Source organism: Haliotis asinina, chromosome 13 (assembly GCF_037392515.1).
Source record: "Haliotis asinina isolate JCU_RB_2024 chromosome 13, JCU_Hal_asi_v2, whole genome shotgun sequence".
Lineage (NCBI taxonomy): Eukaryota > Metazoa > Mollusca > Gastropoda > Lepetellida > Haliotidae > Haliotis > Haliotis asinina.
Genome location: NC_090292.1, coordinates 49,070,520 through 49,080,395, shown reverse-complemented (window position 1 = coordinate 49,080,395; position 9,876 = coordinate 49,070,520). Strand labels below are relative to the sequence as shown.

At 38.6% G+C, this 9,876-nt stretch overlaps 1 pseudogene; it reads left to right on the top strand.

The window, feature by feature from the left end:
• Positions 1-2,230: 2,230 nt before the first annotated feature.
• Positions 2,231-8,897, top strand: LOC137259632 (uncharacterized; annotated as a pseudogene).
• The last annotated feature ends 979 nt before the right edge of the window (positions 8,898-9,876 follow it).

Here is a 9,876-nt window from a genome sequence, read left to right as displayed (position 1 = left end):
TGTTACACCATGGAGAAAGACATTTTTTCTTTCGTATAAAGACTCGCAATACATTTTCTTTCAAAAGCGAGGAAGTTATTTGGCATGGATCAGTTCCAGAAAGTCTTGGATCTGAGCTTCCCTACCTTACAACAATATGTCATAACCCAAAGACGATCCCAACTCCCATTATGTACTGAAGACTTTCAACAATATATCACAACCCGAAGAGAACCCAAACTCCCATTCTGTAGTGAAGAGTTTGAACAATATATCATAATCTAAAAAGGTACCAAACTCCCATTCTGTTATGAAGACTTTCAACAATATATTAACCCCAAAGACGATCTCAACTCACAATCTGTAATGAAGAATTTGCATCAATATATCATAGCCCAAAGAGGATCTTAGCTTCCTTACTGTATTGAACACTTTCAATCAATATATCATAGGCCAAAAAGAGGATCCAAACTCTCATTCTGTAGTAAAGATTTACAGCAATATATCATAGCCAAAAGAGGATCCAAACTCCCATTCTGTAGTCAAGACTTACAACAATAAATCGTCGGCTGAAAGAAGTCAACACCAGAAGGACAAGGGCAACTGCCACTAAGATCTTGAAAGCCTGTCTTTGTGAGAAAGGTTACTCCACGGATTTGGAAGAGCTTGAAGTTTGCAAACTTGACTAGGTGCTGTCAAAATGCAAACTGAGACAAGAAAATGGCGAGCAACATAAACGCAGTTTGTTTTCTCTGCGTCATGGAATTAACAGGTATTTGGCGAACGTTGGAAAACAATTTGTCATGTCACATAACCCAGGGCTCTCTGAATCGAACAAAGTGTTTCGTTCTATGACAAAAGCGGAACTAAAGCGGAGGAGTAGATCCTTATCCACCCACAGAGACCGCGTACATGCAAACCATCGTTTGATACAAACTGCAAACAATACAGAGAGAAGATGGAAAAAATGTTTCCGACAATATCCGACTGTGCGTAGCCTGAATGCTGTTAATGTCAATAAGCAAACTAAATGCCTGTCATGGGGGATATGTGTGTCCAAAATCGACTCCCGCACACCCATAGCCAAGATGTGGAAAATGATTAAAAAATCAAGGGCAAAGAATCCAAATCTAGTGTTCGCCATCTCAAAGATGGTGATGCTTTTTTATGAAATAAATATGAAATTTGCGGACAATCTTGACAAAACTTGGCAAAACTCTCCTCTTCATCAAATTATAACCCTCAGTCCCAGAAATACAAAACCCAAAAAGAAAAGATACCAGTTAATTTTGATTCTGATAAAGGAGATGATTACAAGGAATTACGTACTGTCCTCTTACATATACAACACGTGAAGGTCCTGGGCTAGAATAGGCCTTCAGCAACCCATGCTTGCCATAAAAGGGTGGCTATGCTTGTCGTAAGAGGCGACTAACGGGATCGGGTGGTCAGACTAGCTGACTTGGTTGACACACGTCATCGGTTCCCAGTTGCGCAGATCGATGCTCATGTTGTTGATCCCTGGATTGTCTGGTCCAGACTCGATTATTTACAGACCGTCGCCATATAGTTGAAATATTGCTAAGTGCGACGTAAACTCTCTCACTCACTCTTACATATACATGAATTGCAAGAAGTATATGGTTCATTAGGTCAGTATCATTCCCTCCAAGTAACACTGTATATTTTGTCAGGCTAAAATTCTTATGGTTATCCTAACCCTCTCATTCACTTAATGCAGACCATAATAACTGTACCAGAGCTACCCCGGCTGCTTGAAGGAGTGCAACAAATAGATTTCATAATCAAATCTGCCAACGCTGACGTCTTGCAGTGTGCCTAATTGTCAGAGCATCTTTTAGATGGTTATGATAGGGACGGTTCTCCTTAATGATCATCTCACATTAAATATGTCAGTGGCTGGTTTGTGAAGTGTAACCTGTTTAAAACATAACTGAGGACAAAGTCAATTCTTGCAATGCTCTGTTGTTCTCCTGCTACCTGGAACCATTCCAAGAACCGAGAACAGGTCTGCGTGCGAATTTGAAATGATAAATGCCCTTCCTGCTTCTGGACAGACATGTCCCTTCAAGATAATCACATCATCAATTTGTCAGTGATTGGTTGATGAACAGAACCATCGAATTTAGTTACAACGTAACCGAGCGTGTGGTCAATCCATCGATTAATACAGATTACCCTCCCGTTCTCTAACTAAGGGGAAATGTTCCCAGAATCGAGAAGCAACGGCATGGCTCTGTGGGAATTTGTTACACTTGTTTTCGCCATCACCATGACTTACAGTTTAGCTTCACAATCATGTGGCACTCTGAAGTTTCATCATCTTGAAAGTTTTGATGGCCACCTGTTCAGTGACACCTTCATCACTGAACGCAATGTTTCTGACAAAGTTGCATGTTTGTGGTGGTGTTTCCATGATCTGCAGTGCAACATGGTACTGCACAATCCAGCGTCACAACGTTGCCGGTTGTACTATTCGTCCGTCATCAGTGGGGAGGAACAAGAGGCAGACTGGCAGTATTATACAGGTAACGAATGCTGTGTGTCATTCTTGTGGTATGCTCATAGTAATACATATCTTTGTTTGTTCTTTAAAGTTGTTCTCATTTCTAATCCTGCTAAACAGATAGAACACAGATTAGCTTGGACTATACAATATAGCTGCCTACATGAACAACATCGGTCTATGAAGTTAGGATACGATGACTGACAAAGTATTTGAGCTTTGTTTGCTTTTGACACCCCGAATCTTGCAGTATCGAATGAAAATAATGATGGTTTGCTAAACAACTTTTATATTTTGCTGACACAAATTATAACAAACTTCTGCAGTGTTGGTGTGTTTTTCCTATCTACTTTGGCGTCAGCTTGAGTCACGATTATTTGTTTTTGGGTTAGAGTGCAATTCATTAGGGAGAGTTTGATTGTACTTCATATCAAACGAATGACTTTTCAGACACCAAACGGTTCATAAAGCTAAAAAATTGTGTCATTTTTCAAAGAATTCAAATTCAAATCCTAATAACGTACCCTCATAACATTACAATGAGTCAGTGAGTGAGTGAGGTTTACACAGCTTTTAGCAATATCACGGTGGGGACACCAGAAATAGGCTTCACACATTGTTCATGCATTTTTGTCTTCTTCAGAGAATTAGAACCGCCTTATAAAAATAAAATACGTATAATATTAACATTTAAAAGGATGGATATGTCATTCTGGAGGTGAAAGAACTTGAAAGGTATTGTCCCAGAAGAGGGACCTAAAAATGTACATAATATTCGGCTGAGTGAGTGAGTGAGCTTAGTTTTACGCCGCATTCTCAGATGACCTGTGCCAACCACGTCAGCGTGCCTGACCACCCGATCCCTTTAGTCGCCTCTTACGACAATCATGGTCGCCTTTTATGGCATGCATGGGTAGTTTAAGGCTTATTCTACGACGGACTTTCACGGGTCTATTCGACTGAAGTGAATGTGTTGGTCTAATTCCTTCAGGAGGAGAATCTATTAGTCTGCAGTATGGTGGTCTCAGATAGATTACTAGTGTCTGTAGCCTGGTAATAAATAGGGAAAATCGATATGCTTTTTTGTATTATGTTTGGGCTACTTAAACTGATACATTGATACTGTCCTTTGTCGACAGACCATTAAATAACTACTGTTTCCTTGTTTCCTTGTGTTTCCTGGCTAATGACATCTAACAGTCTAAGTCAGTAACTCAGCATTAAACATTTATGTCGTCAAAAGCATCAAATAACCCATTGCATGAAGCAATCATAATAATCCTTCAACACTCATAATACTTGTGATAACAATCAATCCAAACCATTCGCATAATAAATGGACCATAACAAACCAAACTTGAGATGTATGTATAATTCACGTTCATTGCAACAAGAGTAGACTATCAGTTTCAGCATCTTTATCTACACCTATTTGTTTCGATAATATTATCAAGAGTCTTTAGTTCCTTCTCAGCTTCATGGAAATACAAACTAAATCGATTCTGTCTCTAAAGTGGGACTAAAGGTGTTGATAATTCAACTTCAGATACTTTGGACATGGTATGGTACAAATGCTTTATCAATTACAGATGCGGTTCTTTTACAACTTGTTAGTGACACTAGCCACTCAGAACAAATTAAACCGCAATCAGCATTCATAACAAAACACATTCGTTTGAGGAACTGACGCTTATAATGAGTGAGTGAGTTAATATTTAACATCACATAGGCAATATTTCAGCCACATCGTGAGGAGAACATGTCTGATATTGAAATCAAATTCAAAAGACATTTGTCAAAGGACACTAAAACAACGAGACTATCACAGTTACAATTAAAACGTGCGTGGAAGTTAAGACTAATATCACTATTTGGACAATACAATATAAAAACAGGCTCTAGGTGGTCAACAACTGAAGGTAGATCACCATACTAGGGACCCTGGGATACCTGCTTGGACTCTCCCTTCAGCCGCTGGCGAGTGTGAGAAATACTTGCCAAAATTAACATACTCTGTCTGAAAATCCTGCTAATTTTAAATCTGCTTCAAATCTGCTTGATTTGGGACTTACGTACTCTCTCGGGAAGACAATAATTTTACAATACTTCAACCCACTAATAATCTCAGTTGCTCATCTAAACTACCAATAATAAAATATTTACATATTTACAAATCATTTAACAAATCTAATTCTTTCAAAAATGGAGTAATAATTATTTTAAAAAAGTCCTTCATAGTTGGTGATATTCTGGTTTATATTGTAATTCATTCGTTTCTGATTTTTCAAAATGTAGTTAATGTTAGATCAACCTGTGAAGCTATATTTTCCAGCACAGTGCTGGCAGCAGTAAAAAACGGCTTAATTCTGAGCCCAAGGGGCGGAACAAGAGAAGATTTCTTGTTTACAGTTCCTCATAGAGGGGATTGAAGAAACAGTTATATGCAGGGTTTGGCACTTTGGAATACAGTTTTGTGATGTAGTGTAAAGTTAATTTTACACTGCGTTGTTCAAGAGATGGTACATAAGCCTCGACGTAGAGACTGTCCACAGATAAAGTTCTACAGGAACCAAAACAAAGTCTTAAACCTTGGTGGTGGACAGAATCAAGAAGTTTAAGGTTGCTTTTGCAGGCTCCACTATATACGATTGAATAATCATAATCAAGTTTTGAACGGACCAGTGATCGATATAGGTGTAAGAGGGTAACCTGATCCCCTCCCCGCTATGAGTTAGAGACAACTTTCAACAAGTCGAGTGCCTTTAGGCATTTGGCTTTGAGAGATTTAATATGCGGCACAACAGTTAAATGGGTGTACAAATGAGGCCCAAGAACATGATCTCCTTCACAACTTTGATGGGTGTGCCATTTAAAGATAGTTCAGGGTCATTATGAGGCTTATATTGACTACAAAAATGTATACAATTAGTTTTGGATTTAGAAAATTTAAAGTCGTTCTCAAGACACCATGCATTTATTTATTTTGTTTGAACATAACTGTAGTTCAATAGTATGCATATTTCTACCACTACAAGAAATATTAAAATCATCCACAAATAACGATCCATCGACTGAATAAGTTGAAACCTTGTATAAACTGTTTATCTTGATGCTAAACAGTGTGACAGACAAAAGACTGCCTCATTTATTCACTATAGCATTTTGAACAAAGGATTCTAACCGTACCAAATGGTCAATTGTTCTACGATTTTTCCTGAAACTGCATTGAATATTTGTTATGAGGTTACTGGTTTCAAGATACCAGACTAATCTATTATTCACCATACGTTCCATGGTTTTACAGACGGAGCTAGTTAGAGATAACGGCCTGTAATTTGACGGATCTGTATGATCCCTGCCAGGTTTAGGTACTGGTATTACAATGGCATAAATGTTTGAGGTAGGAGCTGGATGCACTTATATATAAAGCGAAGTTTCATGAACTTTCTGTTGTTACTTTGGCTCAGCTATACCGGGATATTCTAGAACATGCCCTTGAATTTTTCAGCACATCAATGCTTGTAATGAATGGTAACAGAAACAATATAATATGAACAGAACACCGTTCTCTAGTGTCACATGGCTGATGTTATCACTACATGATCGTACAGATCGTACAGACTGTACAGATAGGCATCAACTGCTGATAATGTATTTGCCCAGTCTCCACCAGACACAGCTTATGTATCAGGAGAAACACAAAAATTATTAAACGTCACGTGCAACTAAAAAAATCAAACATAGTTATCACACTGATCATTTGTTCATGATACATAAAATGCATTGGTGATTGTGAAAAAAAAATGAAATAAAAGAATTTATAAGCGTATAATCGCAAATCAAAAGTGCAAAAGTTTGTACTTGGGTTACCTCCATTGAAACGAAGCAGTCACGATAATGAACCCAGTCAGAGCCGGTGAGTGTGTACACATTACACATGTGTAACGACGCCTTGTCATTGGCCACTGTTTCATTTGTCAATACACTTTCTGTTTTTGGCCTCTAAACCCAATAGGTGTTGATTTCAAACTGCATGTGGTCAGTAAGTGAATCGTTTGAACTCACATTTTTTCAGCGCTACATCTCATGTTTATAGGTTACGTTGATATAGCATTTTTGATGATTTGTCTCGGTAAGCTATCAGAATCTGCAAAGTTGTGTTTTGCGTTGCATGTGACCTTTAATAGTTTACCGTTTTTGGACACCCCCCAAAAAAAACCAAAACAAACAAAACTGTTGAAATTAGTTTTTATTGAACAGATTACTGCTTCAACATTGTAATCACAGCACAGGTTGGAAAATAATTCATTCATGATGAGATTGATGTGGATTCTATGTTGTCTTAAGTTGCCTGCAGTGACTTCCGGGTCCTCAATGCACTCTCAGTGATGACGAACCAGACCCACGTGACTGTGTCCTGCTCCAACGGATTCTCCTACCTGCTGACCACGTCAGGCAAATGTTTCCATGACAACGTACCATTAGACGTAGGGCGGTGCATGCAGACCCTCTGGATTGACCCGGTAAGGTGATACATGTTTGTAGATCTAATGCATGTATGTGCTCGCCTTCAGCATATCATGTGCATCACTTCACATCACTTACTGAAAAATGCACTGATGACTGATAAAAAATAATCATACATTTAATTCAATTAGGTTTAAACTGATACAAAAATACTATAATATATGTATGAGATAAGTCTTTACTTCATTGAATAGATATAAAGCACTGACAATTACACAATTTGCTTCAGTTCTGCATAACATTTCAACAGGTGCCTGTATTCAGGAGGCCTCTCCCTGTTCCCCCTGTATAATTGTTATGTAACACACACCTTCTCTGTGTTTTCTTTACAACAGGTGCGAGTATTAAGGACGCCTATTTGCTTCCGTGTCTAGTTATTATGTCACACACTGCTGCTCGCCGTCTTCTTTACAGCCAGTGGCACTATTTAAGACGCCTCTCCCTGCTCCCCTGTCTAATTGTTATGTAACACACTCCTGCTCGCCATCTTCTTTACAGCCGATGGCACTGTTCAGGACACCACTCCCTGCTCCCCTGTCCAATGGTGCGGAGATTATCGTGGAAGCAACCACAGATGATATAAATACGTAGGTGTTTGTTTACAATAATCAGCACTATGTTCCTGGTAATTCCTTTGCGTTGGTTGAGAGGGTTGGAATGGGATAGATTCAATTGTGGCTGACGCACGGACAAATCATCCATGTACATACAGTCTGTTAATAATGGAGAAGAGAAGTATAGGCAATGATCCATGATAAGAAATAACGGAATTAGTCTTTGGTCACCACGCCTGTTGAAAGATGACCCAGCTGACTTTCTTGATGCTCCTCATCGAATCCAAATTGCATAGACCAATGCTCATGATGTCAGCCAACACCTCATCTGAGACAAAGACAAATCACAGACAAGGGTTGACATATGTTGAATACAAACATCTTCTTCAACTCTGAAATATATCTGCTGACCAAGACAACAGCTGTGTTATGATATAATACCTGGTGAAAGGGAACACAGCGTCTTCTGCTTCTTATTCTTCAGCTCTGAAATATATCTGCTGACCAAGGGTGACGATAAAGCGGTGTTTTTACTGTCTGCTCGGTGGTCGCCCAACACCATCATCTACAATGTTGCTGGTCCGTCCTTGACATGGGGAGATGAAGAGAGGTCTTCCAACCCTGTGTTCACACCAAACGAGATGTCAAGTCTCTCCATCAAGATGACAGAGACTCACTTTCTGGTAGGTTCTAGAGGGATTAGTGCAAAGACATGTAAATGGGGTCTGCTGTCTGCTTAGAAATTTAGTCTATATCGCGGTGGCGATCTTTACTGTGAAAGGCGAAGACTTTAACCACTGTACTACCCCAACGTTCACGTGGAGCAAACAATCAAACCTGTAGTATGTCTTCAATGTACACATTTGTACAATCAAACCTGTATTATGTTCTCAATGTATACATTTGTACAATCAAACCTGTAGTATGTCCTCAGTGTATACATTTGTACAATCAAACCTGTAGTATATCCTCAATGTATACATTTGTACAATCAAACCTATAGTATGTCCTCAGTGTATACATTTGTACAATCAAACCTGTAGTATATCCTCAATGTATACATTTGTAGAATTGGTCCTGTAGCATGTCCTCGATACATTTGTTCAATAGCATTAGAGTGATGAGAATGTAAGCCCTCATTTTAGAGCTGAAAATTACTCTAATGAAATTGAAGTGGTTTGTATCTATTTCAGATATCCGTCGATGATGGCAGACTGTTCGAGGTTCTTGCAAGGATACCTCTGGACGAGGCCGTCACTCTTCAAATTAAATTCACAGTCATCAAACGAGTGCAGATAAACTATCCATAAGTGAAAACTATACTCTGAAAATGCTCTTTTGATTTCGATACATTTGGCAATAACATTCAGATTATACAATGGAAAATTCTTTTGTGAAATTTGTGAAATACTGATTCATCGAATCTTTGATACCTTTGTCCGAATATTCTCTCATACCAACATACAGACTTTATTTTGTCTTGGACGTTTCCTGTGTCAATTTATTCACTGTGTTAATACGTAAGTACAATATGATGTTAACATTGTGCCTGCATTTCTGGATCAATATCTTAATAAATGAGATACCCCTGAAGGTCCCGGGGTAGAACAGGCCTTCAGCAACCCATGCTTGCCATAAAAGGCGACCATGCTTGTTGTAAGAGGCGACTGACGGGATCGGGTAGTCGAGCTTGCTGATTTGGTTGACACATGTCTTCGGTTTCCAATTGCGCAGATCGATGTTCATGTTGTTGATCACTGGATTGTCTGGTCCAGACTCGATTATTTACAGACCTCTGCCATACAGCTGTACTAGTGCTGAGTGCAGCGTAAAACTAAACTCACTCACTCACCAATACATGTATATGAGAAATGTGAAGATATTAAACATGTACATTTGTTAACCACAGTATAAATTTATCAGGACAACATCTTGTAATAGCACAAACACACTAACTTGTTTTTTTACGTTGCTTCTGCTATATGAAGGAAGCAAGAAGCAAATATGATATTATTTATTATTATTTATTTATTCATTGTGAGTGAGTGAGTTAATACGTAACGTCACATCGGCAATATTTCAGCCAATATTTCGAGAACATTTGACACTGAAATAGAATATATGTATATCATAAAAACCTGTCGACAAAAGACAACAAAACAACTAGAATATCACAGTTAGATACAAAACTGAGTGAGTGAGTGAGTGAGTTAATATTTAACGTCACATCGGCAATATCTCAGCCATATTGTGACGAGAACATTTAACAAAGAAAAGGACTATATGTAC